The sequence below is a fragment of the Brassica napus genome, chromosome C3 (assembly GCF_020379485.1).
Source record: "Brassica napus cultivar Da-Ae chromosome C3, Da-Ae, whole genome shotgun sequence".
NCBI classification, from domain to species: Eukaryota; Viridiplantae; Streptophyta; class Magnoliopsida; order Brassicales; family Brassicaceae; genus Brassica; species Brassica napus.
In genome coordinates, this window is record NC_063446.1 from 32,055,316 (window position 1) to 32,076,791 (window position 21,476).

General features: G+C 35.6%; 1 long non-coding RNA gene and 1 other non-coding gene across 2 annotated transcripts; both read right to left on the reverse strand.

Moving 5' to 3' along the window:
- Nucleotides 1-501: 501 nt before the first annotated feature.
- LOC125584681 lies at nucleotides 502-608 on the reverse strand. The gene has a single exon (XR_007321591.1). It is a non-coding gene; the product is annotated as a small nucleolar RNA R71 (small nucleolar RNA).
- Nucleotides 609-12,003: 11,395 nt separating this feature from the next.
- LOC125584568 lies at nucleotides 12,004-14,854 on the reverse strand. The gene is made up of 2 exons (XR_007321483.1): nucleotides 12,816-14,854; nucleotides 12,004-12,684 (listed from the first exon to the last, which is right to left on the reverse strand). It is a non-coding gene; the product is annotated as an uncharacterized LOC125584568 (long non-coding RNA).
- Between the last annotated feature and the right edge of the window lie 6,622 nt (nucleotides 14,855-21,476).

Sequence of the window (21,476 nt, forward strand, 5' to 3'; positions counted from 1 at the left end):
AGAAGAGAAGAAGAGCAACATGCTCACTTAGACAGATTGGGGTTTGTGATGGATCAACATCAGAATCAGCCTCAAGATGGAGAGGGTAATGGCCAAGGAGGTGCCAACCTTAGGCCACAACACCCACAGCGCCAAGCTAGAGCTATTGGCACCCATGATGAGCCCAATATCCATGGGCATAAAGCTGGCATTAGAGCACCAGCTGTGGAAAACAACAACTTTGAGATCAAGTCAAGCTTGATAAACATGATCCAGAGCAACAAGTATCATGATCTTGCCTTGGAGGATCCACTAGACCACTTGGATAACTTTGATAAGCTGTGTGGAACAACGAAGATCAATGGTGTCTCTGAAGATGCATTTAAGCTAAGGTTGTTCCCATTCTCTTTGGGAGACAAAGCTCACACATGGGAGAAGAACCTTTCAAGAGATTCAATCACCACATGGGATGAGTGCAAGAAATCTTTCCTCACCAAATTCTTCTCTACTTCAAGAACTGCTAAGCTAAGGAATGAAATCTCTGGATTTCATCAAAGGAATTTTGAAGGCTTTGGAGAAGCATGAGAAAGGTTCAACAGCTACATATCTCAATGTCCTCATCATGGCTTCAATATGGAGAGTTTACTTAGTACTTTCTACAGAGGTGCTTTATCCAAGTTTAGAAGCCAGCTTGATACTGCTAGCAATGGTTTCTTCTTGGGATGAAGTGAAGCAGATGCTTTGGAGCTTGTAGAGAATATGGCTAAGAGTGATTCAGTCTACAGTGATGAGCATGATAGAAGCAACAGAGGCAGTGGAGGTGATGATACAAACACCAAGAGAGAGTTAAAGGCTCTACAAGACAAGATGGATATGCTTCTCTTGGATAGGGCTAAACAAGAGAAGGTGAACTTTGTTGGTGAGCAGAAACAAGAAGGGATTGCTGTGCTTAATGAAGTTGATGGTCTAGAAGGTCAAGAAGAGCTTTGTTTTGTGAATGCTAATGGGACATGGTACAAGAAGGAACCTAAGTTTCAGTACAACAACTACCAACAAAAGCCCTTCTACAACAACCAACAAGGTGGTTACCAAGCTAGACAAAACTACTCTCAAGGCTTCCCCTCCTAAGTAAATCAGTCTACACAAGGCCAAGCCGGATCTTCTACTTCTGCTACACAAGAGAGTAGCACTGATGCAATGCTGAAACAAATCTTGGAGTTCCAAACTAGAAGTGAGAAGCACATTGGATATGATCTGAAGAACCTTCACACCAAAGTTGATGGAAGCTACAATGATCTCAACAACAAGTTCCTACAACTCTCCTCTCACTTGAAGGCTTTGGAGAATCAATTTGCCTCTATGCCTTCAACCTCCAAGCGCCCAATGGGATCTCAACCAGGGAAATCAGAGCAGAATCCCAAAGAGTATTGCAATGTTATCCTCTCTACTACTTCTTCTGAGATTGAGTTGCGTGATCATGAGAAAGAGGTGGATCAGATTGAAAACCTCTCGTATAGAACAAAATTTGTTTCCCAAGCTACATCACAAATTGTGGATAAGACTGAACAAAAGGCCATGGAGAGGGTTAAGGCACAAGCTGAACTGAAGGTTGCAGCAGAGATTCTGAAGAGAGATGAGCACAAGGCTGAGAAACAAGTTGACAGAGAGGCTGTGCAGAAGCTAAAGGAAGTTAAGTTGGAAGGAACCACTGAGGTTGAGCAGTCACATTATGATAAGCTCCCATTTCCACAAAGGGTCCTCACCAAAGCTCAAAAGAAGGTAATCTCCAAGTTCAGTAAGGACTTGAGTGCTGTAGGAGTCAAGCTTCCAGAGATCTCTCATATGCGTGATGCTCATGTCCAAATGATGCTCATCAAGGACATTATAGCTCACAAAGAAGAAGTAGCAGAGCTTCTTGACATCTCTACTTTGCAGCTTGATCCTCCAGTCACACCAAAGTCTATTCTAAAACTAGAAACCCAAGGAAAATTCACATTGTCTTGCTCCCTTGGTAAGTTCACACTTGATGATGCTCTTGTTGATTCTGGTGCAAGTGTGAATATGATCTCAATAGAGATGGTGAAGACTCTTGGGATTGAAAACATGGAGCCAAATACATCTTTACTAATGTTTGGGGACTCTTCTTCTACAACCCCAATTGGTCTCATCAAGGACTTTCCTTTGAAGATTGGAGCTTGCACCATTCCTATTGACCTCACTGTTTTGAAGATGACAACTGAGAAGAGAGTCACATTGATCCTTGGAACACCATATCTAACAACAGTAGGAGCTTGCATTGACTTTGCCAACAAGAAGGTCACACTCCTCAATGTGAAAAAAGTTGTCTCCTACCCAATCAAGTCTCCAATGATGAATGTTGATTATTGTGGAACCATCACTTGTGGAGAACCATCCATTGAAAAGATCAAGTATGAAATGGTTGTTAGTAGAAAAAAATGTCTTGATGGAGAGTCCTCTAAAGAGATGTGTGATGAGCACTTGGAAAGTGCTACAAAGGAGGAGGTGAGTAGAGCCACAAAGGCTGCTCATGGTAAGAAGAAGATGATGAAAGAACCTCACCCTTCACCTCTTGATATGATGCCACACACTCTCACTCTTCACCCAATGAAGTTCAAGGATGGAGCTATTGAGTACAAGATCAAATGCAAGGGAAAGTCTACACCATTCTCAAGTGCAAAGGCCATCATCACTCCACAGCTCCAAGATGATCCAATCAAGCTTCAAGAGCTTCTCTCTCAAGTCCTCACCATCACTCTTGAAAGTGGGAAGGATCCTCCTTCTCCACTCTCCGCTTGAGGTACCACTCCAACCTTTCCATTATATATACCAGTTTTTCTTTGCATTTATTCTTTCTTTTGAGTATCTCTTTCCACTTACTAACACATAGACTGTGTGAACTAAGTTTGGGGGAGGTACCAAGTATATAGACTGTGTGAACTAAGTTTGGGGGAGGTACCAAGTATTTGATCATGTTTGCTTTGATGATATTGCATTGAGTCTTGCATTGTACATACATATTTGCATAGAAAAACCAAAAAAAATTTGAAAATTTTGAAAAAACACAAAAAGAAGCATGTAGTTGCATCACTTGCATTTTTAGGATTGAGTCTAGAGCGTATAGGTTGCATTCATGAATAGGGAGAAACCTTGTAAAGAACACATGTCTAGAACTCAATTTGACATCCTAGCTAAGCATGTCAAGTAGCTTAAGCATCTCTTGAAAAAACTTGTAAGCTTCGAGCCTTGAAAACTCTTCTTGAAACTTGTTGCTTGCTTGATGATTGACATTGTTCTTGAAACCAACTCCATATGAACTAAGGCTTAATGAACTTAATATCTCTTGCATATGGACATTTTCATACTTGATCATGGATATTATACACATTTGGGTTATCTTTCTCTCTTTCTACCAATCTTTGTTAACCCAAATGGCACTCCCATACCCATTAACCCTCACCATTCTTTGAAACCAACATTAATTTGCTTGAGTGAGGTGTAAGACCCGATCCCGGCCGTCTAGGCCGCGGACTAAGCCTTACGTCGCTCGGTCCATACACTGACCGAACCTCTCAAAATTTTGCTCTTTATCTATTTTATATCGCCCATAGGCGAGGGCTAACTTAGATCTTAGCTTAAGACTATCTTTGTCATTCCCTAGCTTAGATCATTTCAACTTATGCACAGCGGAATAATATCTACTTAACCATTGGTCTAAGACCAATATAATACTTGTCTGGTCGAATCACCTCAGCTAATGGTTAGTATACTCAACTACCAGCTAGCTCCAAGGTCAATCCCGAACCCAAATCAAGTCATACAAATCTGAGGTTCCATTCCCCTAACCATTCTATCTAGAACTAAGCAAGAGTTACTAGATCATACCTTAGCCACATCCACGGAGCTTGTTAGCTCATCGGCCCAGCTGCTCTAGCTGAATGAACTCGTAAACCAGCTGATCGAGCTGTCACACTCGAACTGAGCTAAGACCGAGCTATGGCCAGCTGCCATATACTGCGTCCAGCTCCTTTACACATAAAACAACTCCCCTAGGTACTTAGTCATTCAGCCAACCATCCCCACTGACTTAAGTAACCCTTGAGAAGTCTTCAAACAGCTAAGGACATGCATTTGGCCCTTCTCGGCTCATACTTCATTCAACATCCTTTAGCTTATCAGCTTATGATACCAAGTCCAGCTCATGGACTAACAATGTCAAGTCCTCTCATGGACTAGTAATGCCCATCAGATCCTAATTCAATCAACCAACCACCCCACATGACTCAGAACCGATGAGTCTTCACACATACTCAACCGGCCATGGAACCTTGTCCCAACGGAGCCGATCAGTCTTGCTCTAACATCTGGTGCATCCTTTGTCAATCAGAGCATACACCTTATTCCATCACCAATGGATCAGGTCGTCCATCGTTGCCCAAGATCAGATAACACACCGCTCAGTACTTATGGACCACACCACCAAGTACTAGCAATACTCTTCTTTATGGCTCTTACCCAATGCTTTGCACATAGCTTACCAACACCAAGGTTGATAACTAACATTCCTTATGATCAATGATCATAAGTGACAAACATATCACAACACACAAGCATATGATCTGATAACCTAACACAAGGATCTATCATTGCATGGTTGGTTCCTTATCTAAACATCAAGTTACTCATCACGCCCAAATCCGGCCAATTTCGAAAGTACTCCAAAAACTAGTTAAAATTAATGTAAATTCATGATAAATCTCAACTAAGAGATTCCCATAATCAGAATCCAATGAATCGACCCGGATCATATGGATCCTGACCATGAACAGCCCGGCTAAGGTCATGGGCATCATTCCTGAACCGGCCAAGGCCCTGGTTCAGTGCCATCAAGTCTGACCCAACAGACTACACCATGTAAACATAGTTTACATCACAATATATAGTCTTCAAGGGGCGTGCCTTACTTGGCCTCAACAGCACCACAAGAGACATAAACATGAACAAGGAAGTAATCATAAAGTATTACCTTATACATGATCCTTCTAGATCTTGTGCCTTCCCTTATCATGGACGACCATGCTCCTCCAGAGCACGTCTCCATCATTGTCTTATCACATACCTCCAGTATTGATAAGATCTATTCAAGGGTCGCACCAACTTCCCATCCATGGAACTTCCATGAAACCAGTTTCTACACTGCATCCGCCTTCAAGGCTGTTCATGCCATTGAGAGTGGAGTCCGGCCTTCTCCCTTCCCTCCTGACCATTTGCGTGTGTTCCCAGGACACAGAGGAAGCCTAGGACGTGATCATCCATGATTAATCACCATCAAAGGGTTGTTCTCAACTCCCCTTGTGATTGCCCACAAAACTGCCTCTTTGCTGCCTTCACACCATTCTTGATCTTGGATGGAGCAATCCGACTCTCTTTCTATTTTTCTCTGGTTTTCTTTGTGTTTCAGGGTATAGAAGGAAGCCATGGCGTGCCTGCAAAGTCACGGACTTGCCTTTCTTATATAGGAGAAGGGGTGGTTACTTTTTAACCATTGCATCCCTTCGGTATCATTTCTGGCCATTGATTTAATCAATGGATCAGATCACACCCATTCGCCTATGGCAGTTACCAGATGTCCCTGACAGGCCTAACTGCTCCTAGACACGTCACACACAAGCCCATGCTGGTTGCCCAAGCCCCTGGTCAGATCCCAAGTGCCCACCGGCCCATAGCCATCATTGACCAACAAACCGGCCTGGTAACTGTCCAGAACTGACACACTGGTCCGAGCTTCCAACACTCCATCCAGTTGAGTTGAGCTGACTTCCAGCTGACCTAGCTGAGTGAGCTAGTAGTCCAGCTAGCTGAGCTGGCCAAAATTGATGTGAGCTACACTGAGCTTGTCCGAGCTTCGCCCAGCTGACCGAGCTTCATTCTCGCATCGTCCAGCTGTCTCATCACTCGTCCAGCTTGCTCTCTTCATCTTATTCGATCTTACTAAGTCCCTTGGTCTATTTCCAGACCTAGACTTAGTTTTCTCATGATCCATCCTGATCATTCACTTCATTACAGCTTGTTCACGATCAATTCCCATGATCTGAACCAAAGCAGTCACGTCTATGTCCCATGTCAAGTTCCAGGAACGGGGACATGACACGAGGCCTTTTATTGATAGCATGTCATGTGCAAAATCTTGAGAGTATTAGGAGTGACAATGGGTTGTTCTCATCTTTAGCTAGCATTAGGACCTCATTTAGGCTAGCCTCTAGGATGGTTGTTGGGTTTGTGAGTTTAAATTCTTTTGATTTTGGGAATGAGAGAGATTGAGTGAAAGAAATGAACCAAAAAGAGTGCCTAAAGAAAAGAAACCCCTAGGGACAAAGAAAGTTAGAAAAGAGAAGCTCTAGAGTATAAATAGAACCCTCTCCCAAATAAAAAGAAATGAAAAGAGAGAATTAAAAAAAAAACAGTAAATGAGTGGGGAAAAGAAAGGAAAAGAGCTGAGCCAAAAAGATCTTAAAGTTTAAATTCAAAGTAAAATGTTCCTAGTTGGTTTAAATCAAAAGAGAGAAAAGAGTGTTGGGTGAGAGATGAAAGTGAGTGTATTTTGGGTTTGGGAATGATGAAAAAGGATGGGTAGAACTTGAAACTACTTAGGAAAATGGTAGAATGATGAGAACAAGGCATTGTATGCATGAATTGCTCATTTTCTTAGATAAATTTTGCATAATGATCTTGCTCCTATTCTTGAGTGTGAGTCACCAATAAAAGATGCATGAAAACCCCTTTTTCTTCACATTGGACCATCTTCTCTCACCAAGCCAAATGATTGAGATCAAATATTCATTTGCAAGAATTCACTTGTGTGTGTGTGTTTGAATGAATATGAGGGTTGGCTAAGAAACTTGTTCGTTGAATGGCATCACAACTTGTGTAGAGATAAAGGAGTCTTGATAGGCAGGGGCAGAGCTACGTTACGGAGTGTGGTGGCACGTGCACCCATAGTTATTTTGATATTAAACATGTTACATGTAAAAACAGTAAATTTTCAGTGGCTCAGATGGTAAAGCTAAGCTTGTGCGCCCATAATATCCCAGGTTCAATTCCCCTTTCGTGTATATTTAATTTTTATTACTAGTGATGCACCCAGTTAAGAAGACTTCTAGATTCGCCCCTGTTGATAGGCCTTGAGAAGCTAGAGTGAACTAAGAGAATTGCTCATGCTATTTGCTATGTTTCCCTTAGGATGTTAAGTTGAAGGCTAGAAAGTTTTCTTTTGGTTATGAGCTTCCATCTTCAAACCTCTTCCTCACCTTGTTTTTAAAGGTTTACTTGTGGACAAGTAAAAGACAAGTTTGGGAGAGTTGATGTCATGAGATTTTACATGTTTTACCTATCATTTTCATACTCATTTAGATCATTTAGGATTCATTTAGAGTCCAATTAGGTACATAGCATATGCATTCGTGGTATTTCAGGATTAGTGAGGTTCGAGTTGGAGTTATGAAGGTTTGGGCAAGATAAGTGGACTTGATGGAGTTGAGTAGATGAGATGGAGTGAAGCTGACGGGGCGCGGGCGTATAGTGCGGACGAAGGCGAGCCGCGGATTGTTGGCCGAGGAGACCATTCAGAGTGAGCGAACCGCGGACATGTACCGCGGCCTCAAACCATCCGCGGCATATGATCCGAGAGACCCAACCAGTGTGGACGAAGCGCGGCCGTTCAGCGCGGCTTGGAGCTGTCCGCGGGTTTGGACGAGACAAGCGACGCGGACGACGGGGGCGGGTCGAGCCAAGCAGCGGAATTCGACCAGAGACATCATGTTCTGAATGCACGGACCGCGGCCATGCAGCGCGGGTTGAGGCCATCCGCGGCCGATACCAAAACTGTCTTATCCATTTGTCTTTCGGGTCAAACCCGGGTTTGTCGGGTTGACCCGGTTCGAGTTTTAAACCTCTATAAATACTTTTTAGACCTAATCTTAGGACTTATCTTGTTTTCTCTTAAAAATACATTGATATTTTGGAGAAAGTTTGAATCTTTAGTAATATAATCTTTCTTTCTTGAGTAATTTGAGTATATCTCATCTTCTTAACATGATTTCTCTTGAATCTATTATGGGTTTAAGGTTAATCATGAAGATTGGTGAGTAGACTCTTTTTGGATTCATGGGTTAGGATGATTAGGATGATTAAGTGATGATCTAGAATGTTTAGGATAGATTAATATGTTTCCTTGCTTGATTGAGTGATCTTAATGCTAATCTAGAGTTGGTCATTTTAGATTAGAAATCTAGACATTTCATTGCCCGGAAGGTGTTCGATGAAATGTCTGAGCCAACTCAACATGCTCTTAGCTTACCCTACCAAAGGCATTTGATGTTAGGGGAGTTTAGAAAGTTGAATGATCTGTTCTTAATGATTGCTTGATTGACACAAACCAAAGGAATTTGATGTTTGATCAATGAGAGTAAATGAACTTTTTTCTTGACAAAGAACTTGCTTAGAATTGTTATCTAGACTTAGGGAAATGTGTTGATTGAATCTTTGCCATTTTAGATTAAATCTTAGTGATCTGAAATCAAATTCCTAGACCCATGACTCATCTTTTATCCATTGCTTGAAAGTTGTTAGTAAATTGTGTTAGAGTCTTGTTAGCTTAATCAAATCATCTCATTACATTGAATGCATTTAGCTTAAGTATGAACCTGAATTCTCTTTGAATCGAAACACTTAGAAATGGATTGACATCTTAAATACTACATGATTTGAATTAGGATCCTTGAAAAGTCCATTTCAGTTAGCAAGATTACAAAGGCTTTCAGTGAAGATGCATTTTTGTAGGACCAAAGGCTTTCAGTGAAGATGCATTTTTGTAGGACTAGTATTTTTTTCGAAAAAGACAATTTTTTGATATGTACATTTTGCTAATTGTAAATATCATACTAACGATGAAAAGATTCTATATAAAACACGATCTTAAGTCTGAGCTATCCCAGCAAAAGAGAAAAGAAACAAGGTGGAGCAATTACGATCAGGTGGATCTTAAGTCTGAGCAATCCCAATAATAGAGAAGAAATGAGGTGGATCTTAAGTCTGAGCCATCCCATCAAAAGAGAGAAGCAATGCCCAATAGTAGAAAGAGTAATTCTAAAAGAAGTTTTCCATAAAAAAATTGACATTTTAAATTCTTCCATTATAATTGTAATTATTTTGGCTATTTGTATACTCTTTTAGGGAGGAAAATATAAAATTATCTATGGAAAGCATTAAGTTCATGTGTTGGAAGAAGAGGATTGACGTCAGTCTTCACTAAGTGTCCTCAGTAAGAACATGAACCTAGACCAATAATAAGATTCTCCGTTTATGTACCAAAATGTCTACGCTTTTATTTGAACTAGTAGCACTATTATTTATCACCCCTAACATTCAAGGAACAGTACATTAATAAACAAGATGACTAAAATATAAGAACGGGATACCGTACTCAGTTTAAATAATACTATCCATAGTAGTACCGCTTGACATAAACTAATTAATTAGAATGTTGACCAATTCGATTAACAGAATTTCACCATCCAATTCCCATTGATGTACATGCGATGAACAGTTGACCAGAGGAGACAATGTGTAACAAATAGGCTATTTAAAAATCTCACAAGTAATACGTTCATATATAGACATCTTGAGACAGCTTATTCTTTTCTTATTTTACAAACAATCTGAATTTGTTTCACACTCTACTCTAGTATGGTAACGTAAACTAATTTAATTATATGTGCCGGAGCTAGCTAGATCTATATACATATATATTTAACTTTAAGATCATTTGTGGAGAGGAGGATGATTTGATAAGATATAGTAATACTTCCCTGTAATTAAGCTATATATATATTAACTTCTGCATATTGCCTTACCATCTTTGTATACTTCTTACTCTGTATATAGTCAGAGCATTGTCAATAATATTATTCATTCGATAACACATTCAATATAAAAGACTCCAAATAATTCTCCTTCTAACTGCACTGAAACCTAAGGCTGGATAAAAAATCCAAACCCGAAAAACTGGATAAAAAATCCAAACCCGAAAAACTGAACCTAATCCAATCCGAAAAAGTAATATCGAATCTAAACTAAAACTGGTTAAATATTTGAACTGGTTTAAAATTTTGGTATCGAGAGAACTGGAACTGAACCCAACCCAACCCAAACCGTAACATTTCGGGTATCCGAATATATCTGAATCAGATTTATATACTTAAATATACTAACTATTTTTAGATTTAATATCTAAAAAAGTTATTAAAAATATATAAGATATTTGAACTTGTCCAAAAAATATAAAATATTTTTAAGTTGTTCAAAATACTTAAAAATATATACAAATAGTCAAAATTAAATATTTAAAACAATTCAAATGAATTATTTGAACCCAAACCATACCGAACCCGCAAAGATTCTAACAGAACCCACGAAGATCCGAACTAAACCGAATCAAAATTTGTAAATACCTGAATATAACTAAAATCTTTTAACTCCGAAAACGCGAAACGAATAGACTCGAAATAACCCAAACGGTTACCCGAATACCTCGCTGAAACCGATTAGAACTTCTAATTCTACCACTTTTTCTTTTATAGCTAAAACAAAAAAAAATTATCTCTTGTCAGCGCCATCAAAATTTCTAACAGAGAATCCCAGCTTTTGTAGCAAAAGAAATATATTAACATCTAATCAATCCCACGTGTCAAAAACCCCACATATGGAGAGAAAAAGAGCAAATGACATGGTTTTTATCATGGTTTTTATAATTTTAAAAAATTTATCAATGTTAGTTCAAAATTTTTATCAAAAAAAATTATTCAAAGTAAATTTTGAAATTAAAATATTGATTTATTCAATATGGTTTATAGTTTAATTTAGAATGATATATATACATATATATTTTAAATCTTAATGATTAATTAAATTAGACTTTTATTTATATGATTTTGTAATCATTTGTATTTTGTCATAACAAAAATTTTAAACCATGGATCGCAAAATTTGAATGTGAGACTTTTAACAGTTTTAGTAATTTATAGTCGTTTTTTACAATTCAAAATATAACATATACAGAAAAATCTAAATTTTTATAATATGATCATTGTGATTTTTTTAAATTATTTTAATAGTTTAAAATTAAACAAATTTGATAGAAGATATATTATTTTTTTATCAGATCTTTATTATTCAAAATCATTAATTGTCATATATACTTTAGCCACATTAGGCAATTCCGTAATCTTTATTTAGAGAAATAATAAATGACATTAATAATGAATTTATGGTTAGTTTAATAAAAAGTTTATAATATAATTAGATGGACCAACATATTTCTCTAATAATTCTAAGAATCATCCTAGTGATGAAACGTGGCTACAAAAAGAAGTTATAATGTTTCACAAATAATATATATGGGATAAGTAGAATGAAGTATTTTGAACACAAGTCGTGGATTAACTTTTGGTCTTAAACATTTATTTCTCGAATTTATTTGTACTATTTTATTTTTATATGTATTCTCTTAAAAGTTGATCTAAGCATAGATGTTTTTTTGTTCAACCATTACTTGAATTAGATTAAAACTGATAAAACATTAGAGTCCATTGAACTCATTGCTGAGACAGGCTTTAACAATTGCTGAGACATGACTTAGCAATGGTAGGAACTAGCCTATTTTGAAGTGAAAATGTGACTGAAACGATAAAAAATAAAAAAAGTTGAAAATTGTGGATCGATGTCGGAAATGGTTCCGTAGAGCTCCGACGGACGACGATTCAGATTGATTGCTTTGATAAGCATTTGAGATCTGATCTAATCCAGATGTGTGTGAAACCGAGTGAGATTGCATGAGACAAACGTCTAGACCTCGTTCATGCAATCGCACAAACCGTTCGTTATTTGATTATACTTTCTAGTTAGTTCCCAGTATTCCAATCATCGCAATAAATCCCAAACGCTATCTCCTTTGGACAATTTTTTTTTTTTTTTGGTAAAAATGTAAAGATATTATTACCAATTTTCAGATTTTTGACAGAAGTACAATGGCAACAACGAGAATCAGAAGAAAGAAAAAAAGTCATAAACATCAACTCGACCTAATCTAGAAGGAACCGACACAACAAGCAAAACTGCTACTCAGAGGCCCCAACCAGTCCGCACTAACATCTTGCCGCAAATGGAAGAGCCACAGTTATTTCGAAAGACAGAACCCGGTAATTTTGGGCTCCCCGATGATCCGCTCTTTATGATCTGACTCTTCGAAGAACATCTCGCTGCAGACGTCCTGAGTATCCACCAACATGAACAGACAGCCTCACCAGAGGTCAAGCACACCCACATCGACCAGACTGAGTGTTATTTGACGGAAATAGCCTCCGAGGATGGCCACACGACAAGAACAATACCAAAAAGACAGAGAGATCAGCACCACCAATAAAGGTGTACATGAGGCATCCCAAGATCAAACCTCTGAAGCGGACCGGCTCCATACGCGTCGCCACCGAGTAGGAGAGTCGTGGTTGACAAGACCAACTTCTAACCTCCTCACGCGCACCCACAATGGAGAACCCGCAGGGTATCTTTTGAACCAGACTTGACGCATCCCCAAAAGAGCTATCCATGATTATTCATATATACACAAAGAACCTGAAATAGAAAGAAAACGGGCTGGTGTTTCAAAAAAAAAAAGAAAGAAAACGGGCCAGAGAGAGCCGCTGAATACTGCCCGGACTGAGCTCAAAGGACATGCACAAAAGAGATTAGAGAGGCAGCACAACCATAGCTATCAAAGACAGATATAGCTCCTGGGAAATGCTTTCCCTCCGTACAGTACCACCAAGGAGACGCAAAGTTCACTGACCACCCGAACCCGCCAACTCCAATGCTGTACGCTCTCAGCGAGAACCGAAGAGGAGTAATCGATTGTTGTCCAATTGCTAAAACCAGTGGTAACGGAAACAGCCTCAGAGAAGAACACACCAACTCAAACCACCTAGAGCTTGTCGACTAAGCTCTGAAAATGGTGTCTGAAGCAGATTCCGGGAAGCGAACAACCAGATGAAAGGGAGGCCAGTAATATCGCACGAGACTGCCCCAGACGACAGCGACGATCCACGACACCACAAGCTACCACGCGCCAGCACCTGTAGACCCAACACACGCCGGCGTCGAAGGCTGAGCACACTCTTGAGAAAATCGAAACTCCAAGACTTTCAAGTTGTCGACTTTAGAGGAGGCATTTCATCGAGACACCATGACGAAACCACCAACCAATACTCGACTCCACTCCACGACAAACCAGACGTAATGGATCTTCGAACCCACAGCCCAGATCTGAAACGAAAGCCTAGTGTCTTCCTCCACGCGCCGCTAACACTACCAGTGGAAACAAAGTAAAATCACCCACCAGCAAACCTTAAACGCCGACTCCAGCAATCGCAAAACCCTCCACCTCCGTGCCGAGCCTCCAAAACCAGTAGAACAGAGCCGGACGTGTCTCCTCACACGAGAAACCCACGCCGGAAACTCTCCAGAGACAGAGAGCTCGAGCAAGACAAAGGGAAGGAGATGAGACGATGATGAAGCAAATCGAAAAAGAGAGGGGAAAAGGAGACGCACGGTGCCTCCGGCGCCGGAACGCGCTCTCACACGCGGCCGGACGCCGGAGCGTTATCAATTTCGCTTAAGAGAGTCTCGAGAGATGAGATGAGAGAGAAGCTGAGGTTTCAAGTTTTTTCTCGGACTGTGACCTTTTTCCTCCTATGGACAATCTTGATATTTATTCTTTTACTTGGAGACACACACACAAAAAAAAAATCAATTTACGGTAGTGGTTTAGTGGATGAAGATAAATCATTCGCATGAGTGGATGGCAAGAGGATGTGTGGCATGTGCCCCAACCTAATTTGTTATTTTCATTGATAATTAGTGTTAAGATTGATTGAAATATTTCTAAACTAAAAATTAGTTCTAAGAAATTGATAACGCCCCATGCTAAAAAATATTTTTAATCCTTCCCTGATCAATAATTTAATAAATTGAGCTTAAATAGTTAATGTAATGGGAGATTTAAAATATAGTAATCGTATGCAGTAATAATATTGGTCAAATTCTTGTCAAAACGAGAAGTGTTCGTTGGTTTTGAGAATCTGATTATGTTTTGATTTTTCCTCATTAAATAACCAAAAATTTAATGTTGGTTTGTTGTCATTTCATCATAAATTGGTATCTTAACTTTTTTGGAAATGTGGTTTGTCATCGGTCATGTTTAAACTAACTGACAATTATATCTGTGGCAGCTTTACAAGATTTAATCTATCCCAAATTCTATGTTGCTTCCTTAATTTAAATCAATAGATTATCTTCTCATTTTGCAAAAATGAAAGTAATTTGTTTTACACTTACAAAAGAGGATATAAATTTTAGTCAAACATATTTAGTATTAGAATATTTATTTGTGCACTTATAATTCGTAATATGTATGATATAGGCATATATCACTTGTGATTTGTATGGATGACTAGGAGTTTTCCTGCGCCATGCGCAGATATAAAATATTTAAAAATGTTATATATAAATAAAATTTTCTATTTTTATATTTTAGTTTTATTAGTTAAAAAAATAAAACCATAATGTATTTTTTTTTTGTTTGATTTATTCAAGTTTACATTGACCTTTTAATTTTGCATTATCTAACTTTTGATAAAAATAATTGAAATTTATAAAGTTACTTTATTATATTATTATTTATTTATTTACCATTTTTAAATATTTCTATTTTTAAATATATAAATTATTTCTAATAATATATATATATTAAATAAAAATAACTTATATACGTTGATAAAATATATTTTAAACTACACTTGTTTTAATAATAAAAATATGATTCATATATTGATGTAAAATTTTAATATTCGAAATTATTATTTATATATAAAATCATATTATTTTAATTGATATAGAAAAGTTATTAGGTATCATAAAATCTTACCAAAATGATTATTTACTGAGAAAAAATATTTTTGATATAAAATTTATTAGTTATTACTATATTATGAAACTTTTCCAAAAATATAAATCCGTATATAGAAAATCATCATTATTATATTTAAGAAATCTTACCAAAAACATAAATCTAAATATAGTAAATTTTACATGTCACAATTAGATTTATGCCATGTCATATTTTTTTTAAGTCATGTAATCATTTTTTGTGAAAGTTAATATATTGATGACACATGTACAAATCACTTTTCAAATATAGTCGAGAGGATGCCATGGTTTTTATCGATATAATGAATTTACTTTAATAGTACTATCATCTAAATTATGTAAGTCGTCGACGCTTCCAATTGGTATAGTTTGACCTTTTTGCTCTCTAATTATGTGGGAGGGATTTATTAAATTAAGGGCCCATGAGAAGGGCAGGGAACAAGAGCATGTGCATGCATATTCATAGGTCTTCTAATTCATACTATATTATGTTATTGTAATGTGTATCCTATTTTCCTCGAGAAGAAAATTTATCCTGTTTAATAATTTGTCTCAATGTTTGTGTCATATTCTAATTTTGATATTACTCATATAAAATAATAAATAGTGGTCCCGGTCGGTCTATGAGAAATAACTAAACCAAGGTCAAGCATGCAATACGAAAATGACTTGAGCAAAAAAAAACTATAGTACTGCGAACTCTGATGGGTCCTAATTAAGTAATTATACACCAACATTATTTGACAATTTAGATTATTTCTATGTTTAGTAACTTTACTATTGCTATTTGCTAACCAGCATCATAAGTTTTGATTTGAATTCTAAACTTAAACCGGAAATGGAAGACAAAATTAGGTGCAATGTAGTAGAGAAAAAATGCAACAACTACCTAATCAATAAAATCATTTAGTCTACAAAACAGGCCAGCTCATTTTTGACATATGACATTTCGAATGTCCAACTCCAATCTATCATAGTAATAGTAATGTACCAGTAAAAGAGTGTAAATGTAAGGTACAATTAGCGTAACAAAAAGTAGAGTAAACGATTTACTCTCATTTACGCTTAAATTCAGCCAATAAAAAAAAAGAGATTAAAAGCTTTTATTCTGATTTAATCTGAAAAGTAGAATTTTTTTTGTCTTTTCTAATTTTATCTCTCTCTAGATCATGAGCATAACTCAGCGTAACACAAAAGGTAATAAATCCTTTTCTCCTTTTTTTCCCCTTCATTTACTCTGGATTATGCTATTTGTTTACCGGTCAAAGCCAAAATATGTATCATAGTAATGTATATCAAGTGATAATGGTAGTTAACCAAGCTCAGCAATCAAAACGAATGTCGGTCTTTTCCTGGATCCAACGCAACAGGGCCATGCATTCTTTCTCAAAAAAAAAAAAACAGGGCCATTCATTCACCAATTTTAGGTCAAATGATAATAACTACCTTAAACATTCTATAAATTAATAATTAGAAATAAATATTTTATTAATTTTTATAGTTATTATTTAAATATATATTCTCTTTTAGAATATTAAAAACATATTTTATTTAAACGAGAAATGGTTTTTAATTTTACGGTATTTTTTCCAATCATTTTATGGTATTATATATTGACTAAAATTTATAGATTTTAATTTTATCTATTTTATTAGATTATTTTGTTTACTTTATGTATTAAAAATATATAATATTAAAATAAATATATTTTATATTTTTTTAATAACACCAAAATATTGAAATAAAAGTAAAAAATTAGTCTTTCCTAATTTTCGGATCAGACATATCCCATGGGCACAAAATACTATGGCGGACAAGCTTGCATAATTTAGATATTGATCCTAGAGACATTCTCAAACTGACAGAAACATAGTCATTAGTCAATAGTTTGGGTTGAGGTACATGTTTCACTTACACATGGAATTGATCAAACTCGGTTGTAATCAACAACAATAGTGCCGTCTACACCGGGTCGATAGTGTTCTACGGATGGATCATGGAAAAATCAGGAAACATTTCCGGGACAAGGCTGGTATAGCACATTGGAGGATTTGATGGTTTAATGGCGGTGAGGTATACTATAGCGAGTCAGTCGCCACTTCAATCGAAGATAGATGCTCTTATTTGGATAATGGAATGTATGAGAAATCTAAGACAGTTTACTGTGACATTTGCAACAGATTGTTTTCAGTTGATGAAGATGGTTTCAGAACCAGGAGAGTTTTTGCAAGTTATTTGGAAGACATAAAGATCTTGAAGAAAAATTTCAATAGTTCAGAACTCATTCATATACCACGGACACATAATTCAAGAGCGGATAGTTTCGCACGCAGTGCAGGAACCAACCGTCGTTTCTCATCCGGAGTTACCAGTTTGATTTGCAGAGTCTATATAAGTCTATTTAAGTTGATGAAATTTTATTTTTTTTTGAAATAAATGCTAGTTTATGAATCAGCACTGTATAAAAGTTGAGTAGAAAAAAACCATGACGAAAATTGTTGAAATTGGTGTTGTCCCTTTCCCCTTTCCTTACTAGCTAGTAGGTACGACATAAGATAATATACATGCATGTTTTTCAAAAAAAAAACAGAGTAGAATTATAGTTTCAGCTAAAAATTAAACACATATGTTTTCTATTTTTTATCAAACAGTTTTAGTGATACATATATTGAATTTTATAGATATTCTTGATAACTATAAAATAATGTATACAATATAATCTTACACAGTTAGTATAATTTCTAAAATGTATGATACAACAATACATCTATATATACAACTTAGAGGTTTCTCTCTTATGATCAAGTTTTTATTTCATCAAGAAGTGCACCAAAAATTGACACATCATCATAAGTTTTAAACATTAATAAATTATCTCATGTTTTTCATCTTTATAATATTTAAACAAATATATTAAAAGCATTTAATAACCTATCAATATTTATAATTCGTAATTTATTTTAAATTCAACCAAATTTTTATCATCAATAATTTATCAACATATATTAATTTTATAAATTATTTAATATGTAATACATAAATTTAAGAATAAATATTTTTATACGAACAAGAAAGAGAGAAATCCATTTACGCTAACGTTTTAATGTTCCATCAAACTCAAACTAACAAAAATAAAAAGAGTTAACCTTAGGAAAATTTTCCTTTTTGTGGTACCGATTTTAAACTGAGAGAAATCATTAAAAAAAAATGGAAAACCATAATCAATGGTTAATACATAATTAAAACATATTTTTATAACAAAACAGAAAAACTAACAAATACAACCGTAAATATTTAGTTGAAATTTACAATATAATGAACTTTGTGAAATATTTAGTTAAAAATAATAATCTAATGAAAAATATATAAGATATTCCAAATACATAAAGTTAAAAATTAAACAGGGAAGTTAATAAGAAAAAAAGCAAATTCAATTTACGATATCTTTTTCACGTTTCATTAAACCTAAAACCAATCAAAGTTAAAAAGAGTGAACTCACATTTTTTATTTTTTATTTTTCACCAAACTCAAGCTTAGAAGTTTTTTAAAAATGATAAAAGTCAAAAATTAATACTTAATAAAAATAAAGATTTAAATGAAAATCAGTTTGAAAAAAATAATAAACTATAACAAATAAAACAATACAATCTTAGTGAAATACATGATATAAGTAAAATTTGATGAAAATTTTAGTCAAAAAGTAATAATTTAATAAAAATAATATTATTAAAGTTAAACACTCTTTTCTCACGATGACACCTCATCAAAATAAGTTGTTTAAAAAGTTAACAGGTCGGTAACGTTGATGAATTAGGTAAAGGTACGGAAAGAGAGGGATTCGAACCCCCGGTAAACAAAAGCCTACATAGCAGTTCCATGACTATAACAGTTCCGATGAGCAGTCACTCACTTTTGACAGTTATATGATTCCAGAAGAAGATCTAGAGGCCTTTTTTTGTTAAAGTTCAAAAGACCCATCCAATGGGTTTTTATACAAAAAGGATCTGAAATAAAAAAAAAAGGAATCCTGCTTTGCCTAATTTTAGTAAATCTACGCTAGAATTTTCTGTTACGCAATCGATCGGATCATCTAGATATCCCTTCAGCTCACTCATCCAGCGGAAGGAGAAGCAGCATAGGAGCAGATAGATGGATATTGATTCTAAACTTTCTCTAGCCAAAAGACGAGTTAGGGCTATCTTAGGTCCCATTGTAATCAGACAAACGATTCACTTTCTTTCTTCGATGTGTGGAAATCGTCTAGGCTCTTGCTTGCCTTTACGAATAGATATTTTTAATTACTAATTTATCTTATTACTTGGTGAAGGAACAATCGTATTTTATTGCTATAAATATGGATTACTAAAAAATAAGACATGTATTTGGACTCGATAAGAGGTCCTTTGGAAGAATGCGGAAGCACCACCAATGGCCAGGCACAAGGCTACGTCTGGCACTCTTGCAAGTAGGGATGTTTCTAAAGTACTTCCCGAAGTTTCAATAAAAAGTTTTTTTAAAGTAAAGATAGATACAAATACTAGTTCCAAGAATCAAAAAATTAAATTGAAAATTTGTGAGTTATCAATAATTATCGGTGGTATGAACAAAAATAGAGAAAAAGAAAAAAACTAAATTCATCGTCTTTGGCATTTGCACCATCTCAGGATTCAGAATTCACGTAACTGATTCATTGAAAAACTCTTTAAGAAATTAATAAGAAAAAATAATACATAAAAAAATAACTCTATTATATAACTTCAGTAAAAACATAGAACTTTTTTTGAATAAACATGTAAATTTTTTTAAAAAAGTTGTTTGATTCCTTCATTATTATTTATGAAATTATTAATGATATATGGTGTTTTTGACATCATTGTGTATATGATTTCTAACTTGTTTTCGTTGTTTTATCGAGTTAGTCTAGTCTTTTTTGAGTCATTTCAGGTCTGGAGAAGATTGAAGAGCTTAAGGAATATGCATGAAGAAAAGAGCAAGGATTGGAGATTTCCCCTGAAGAATAATCCGCGGAGCAGTCTTACGGTCGATCCTACCAGGAACAGCCAGACGATTGTTCTCGATAATTATGGAAATTTCCATATCTTCCAAAAATTTTCCCTGGTTGCCGATTCTCCACTCTGAAGTCTATGGGCGCTTCCATATAAAAGCGACCCCTATCTATCTTATTTCTTTACGCTAGTTTTTGGCAAAAAGACCTAGACCTATTCTTGGATATTGCTATTGTAAGGGAGACGGCTCCTCTTCTGGACAGAGAAGATCATCTTGAACCCTATTGTTTTACCTTTGATTTACATGCAGTATTATTCAGTTATTATGTCCTGTTCATCTTGTGTTATGGCTGAGTAGTCGTCTAGCTTGTCTAGGGTTCTAGGGTGTTAAACGCAAGGTTACACATAAATAAGCACTTATCGTTTCTTCGTTCATTCTAGTTCTTAATGCTAGTTCTAACCTGATCACTTATTGCTAGATCTTAGGTCCGATCACCCACTAACCGTGTAGTAGTCTACCTGATATCGAATGAATGAGCTGAACATCTCTAGCCAGCGAAAGTAGATGCTAGAGTGTTCAGTGAACTTATCGGACTTGATCTCTATAGCTTGCGACCGATCCTTGATCCAAACGACAGTTTAGGCGTCAAGGTCGGACCGCAAAGGGAACAGCACTACGACAGTGGACTGTTCTACTAAGAGTGATCCGTGTTCTAGATCGTGTCTTAACGAGCTTGAATAAATGTTTGGCTAAGTTTTAACACCCGATGAGAAACCCTAGATCAGCTTATTCTCAATATCGAATCTAAACCTTTTAAAATCTTTTACTCTACTTGCAAGTCACTACTTAATTCAAAACCCATTTTAGTTTTAGCTAAGTTGAAAACGCATAAGAATAAAGTGTAGACTGGTCCTCTGGATTGAATCTCAATTACTACAATTATCACTGTTAACTTGATAGTAGGAAGAGTTCAGTTTTAGTGTATCAATTAACTAAACCATATTTTATATAATTTTATTCTTTTACCCAAATTTATTAATACAATATTTAATAAAACATAAGATGAGTTAATACTTTATTTTCATTCTAATAAAAAATTAAGATCAATCTGAAAATATACTTTATAAAACAATAATAATAAAATCTAAAATATATAAGAATTAAATAAATCATTAGAGCCAAAGGGGAAAAACAAACTATGATATTTTTCTCATGTTTAGTCATACAAAATTAAAATAGTATAGCTGATGGAATTATAATTCATAGAAAAGCCAAATAATTTTAGTCATACGAAAAACATAATTAAAAATAAAAATATTTTTCTCATGTTTAGTCATACGAAAATAAAAATAGTTAATCGAAACCAGGTTTGAATTTAATAGAAAAGAACAGTCACCGAAATAATAATTCATACATAAATATATGACTAGACTTT